This window comes from Syngnathus acus, chromosome 1 (assembly GCF_901709675.1).
Source record: "Syngnathus acus chromosome 1, fSynAcu1.2, whole genome shotgun sequence".
Classification (NCBI taxonomy): Eukaryota; Metazoa; Chordata; class Actinopteri; order Syngnathiformes; family Syngnathidae; genus Syngnathus; species Syngnathus acus.
The window spans coordinates 5323728-5327322 of record NC_051087.1 but is presented as its reverse complement, the minus strand read 5'-3'; positions in this window follow the sequence as shown (position 1 = coordinate 5327322).

Sequence of the window (3595 nt, the reverse complement as noted above, 5' to 3'; positions counted from 1 at the left end):
GATCATGGCGGATTGGTGGGGGCTGCGATTGGTTGACCTGAGGGGAGGGGTTAAATGGTGGGGGGGAGGAGTCAGTTGGAAAAACAATTCCAAGCCGCACTGCTCTGTTGAAACTTCACTGGACCAGTGCAGTGGGAGGCACCAGCAGCTGGTACTTGAGCCACACAGTTCTTAAATTTGGGGATTATATTTCACACTGGCTTGTCATTTTGGAGTATTGGCCACAATACAATAGCGCAATACAACAATACGCAATTGTGCCATGCACATCATTAGGTCAGAAAGATCTAAATAAATAAATCTACAGATGCAGATTATTAAATTAATGTCTGCAAATCACTCCAGACGTGTCTTGCTAGTATAAGCCAATATTGATTGGCTTGCTCAGACCAACCAATCGGGACAAATACAGTGCTGACATATACATCAGCCTGCACGACTGATTCTGAAGGCATGGGCAGAATTACATGGCAGCACATAAAAACTGAAATATGAATTGATAAATGAAACAAAAACCTCAACACGCAGAAACACTACTAGACCCAGTGCAGCCAAGATCGACGCTATGCACCAATCAATGATCCCACAACACTTTGATATCATTTTAATGTAATGTTAACCGCCCCCCCCCACCCCCCCCACCCCCACAATGGCTAAGCGACAATTTAGTTTTGGCAACACTGGAAACCACTGGAACCTGCCACTGTTAGCTTTCACGCCTGCTAGCTACTGACGGTACACCAGTACTGCTGTAAATGGTACCATAGACAAATAAGTAAAATCACAAGATTCCTGATACAGTATTGTATATGTTCAGCAGGTCGGGCTAAAGAACAGGTTCGGGCTCATGGGCCATTCTTTTGCCCCTAAAATGTTTGGTCGAAGATAGAGTTAAACTGCAATACCCTATTCCCGTGGATGTTTGAAATGATGCAGATCCGATACGTGAACACATGAATGAAGCAAGCCACAAGTTGTTAAAATGTAATCAAACAACTACTCAAGCGCAAAAACATCACTTGTTTCCACTTGGTTAATTTTGTTGCTTATTCATCACAGGAGTTAAGGTGACTTTTAATTCTCATTAAATAGTGTTATATCCACAAGCAACAACAAAAATCAACCCCCTTCTTCGCATTAAACGTGTCACAATCCCAACAATAGAGTCACATGTCAATTTCCTCATTCTGCTTACCTCATGCAGCAGTCAGCCATTTTGTTGATGTGTTGGAAACGTGCAGTTCCCCTGGCCGCCACAAGGGGGGAAGTCATGCTAATATAGCAAAGCAGCAAGACGCTTCCTGTAATAAACTGCTTAAATCCTTTTGTGTTCAAAACCTGGTTCAGCTCCAAAAGCCATATGGCAAGGAGCAAGAATTGAGAGCTGAAGTGTAGATGTTATTTCCGTTCCTCACAGAATTGCACAACAAACCTGATCTGTCGGTTAATAGTTAGCAGGTGATAGGTGAACCTATACTCACACATGCCAGCTGCACACAGGAAGGCCTGAGCCAGATTCAAATCCTACACCTCTGAAGTGTAAGGCGGACATGCTAACCAGTACGCCGTCCGTGAAACGGGTTTGTAAATCCATAATGGACATAACATTGATATCGGCATTTTGTCAGACTTCTGATGATTGCACGGTCAATGAAGCATGTTGAGCCTTTTATTTGTTTTCTTTTCGGGAGGGTGATTTCTGACGCTAAATCAGTTCGAAGTTTGAAATAGTGAACATATTTCAGAAGTAACTACATTTCTGAAATGGCCACGGTATTAGACCGACTTACTGTCAAATACTGTCTGTTCTCTTAAACATTGTTTTCAGGACTGTTGCCAAATGACAAACGTTCAAGTATCGGTCTGTTGGTCACTAACGAGAAAACAGATGGCCTTGGTTGAGCGCCATCTACTGGTTTTGGGAGGGAAATTCCCCTCATGTTTCTTCAGACTTCCTTTTCTGCAAAAAGGATAATAAGTCACATTAAATCTGTCTGGAACGAATAAGAAACTGCTGAATTTGATGAGCATCTGGATTAAAGGTACAAGAATTTATCTACAGCATGGATGGAACCATCCATTGCCCTGGCATGACGATGGCACCGCCCGTCTTTTCATGATCCTTTGTGAACCAGGAAGTAGCTTGCTAACAAATATTGGTAACTGCTGTCTATTGACTGGCATTCCAGTTATAAGAACTATAAGCACAAAACCAAAGTGAATTTGCATAGAATTTGACATCAGTGATCTGGACAATCACCTTGTAGATTAGGCTAAACTATGGGATCAATTGAATCAATGCTGATTTGACCTAAGCATTTTGTCAACGATTCTAAAATGTTAGTTCTTCCTTCTCTTTGTCCACCCGTCTGTCGGTGGGAGTCATACCTTGCACAGTACTCGCTCTGCCCCAAATATGTAATCCACTTATCACGGTCGCTAAGTGACATTTTGGGTAGGATGAGAACGACTTAACCAGGAGAATTTTACATGAAGACAGTCTTCGTTTCTTCGACAAAATCTCATAAAAATCTTTGGCATCAACACACATCACATGTCATGTGTGTTGTTAAGACCTGATGATCCTACATTATCAAGACCAATATGATCAAGATTGTAAGACCACAAAGTGCCATCAGCCAGGTTGGTGCCGGAACTTCGGACAAAATTTGGACGTTCTCACAGTGCTTGCACATCAGGTCCATTGAAGACTACAAACCACAATGTCTCGCAGCCTCATGAAACACAACAGAAAACTTCGGAGGGGGGAGGAGGGTTATACACCCAAAGTGATCCAATTCCAAAGTGCCAGAACAATTTTTTATACTGGTCAGTTTGGTTGCCTGTCTCTCGTGCAAGCCTGACCTCTAGTGGCCATACATATACTCGCTTGTTGCGGTACCAAACTGTGTCCACGTACAATTTGTGCGGGGATGGGGGGGTGGGGGGACTCGACTACTTTTTGACGGAGCTCGCCGTACACACATTTCATGTTAAACCTCAAACTCATTTTTTTGGCGGGCCGCATTGTAGTCATAGCTTCTTTCGGAGGGCCATTATGACTGTCAACCCAAATAAATGTATGAGCACCTCATATTATATACAGTAAAAGCTACAAAACAAACTGACAAATAACTCGTTTTCAAATCAGACAAGTAAAAACTGGTCAAATATTTTTTTAAAAAGATATTATTAAAAGTGAAGACAATTTGCAATTCTAGTAATGACACGAATTTGATGCACAATTTGTCTTCGCGGGCCACATAAGATGATGTGGCGGGCCGTATCTGGCCCCCGGGCCTTGAGTTTGACACCTGTGCTCTAATGAATTGGTAAGTTGATGACTTTAAACCACTGATTAAATGTTTTGTAACTTATTAAAAGTTCAAACAACGATTCAATTGAGATTATTCACTTGCACGTTTTTGGAATAATGTTTAAGGAAACCAGACTACACAGAGAAAATCCACACAGGGTTTTAGCCAGGATTTGAAGCTTGGCTCGTAAAACTGTGTTTAGAGATAAAATCTATTCTTTAAATTATGTCTGATGGCCTTCACTTGAGGTGAAATGTTTCAATAAAAACACATTCGGA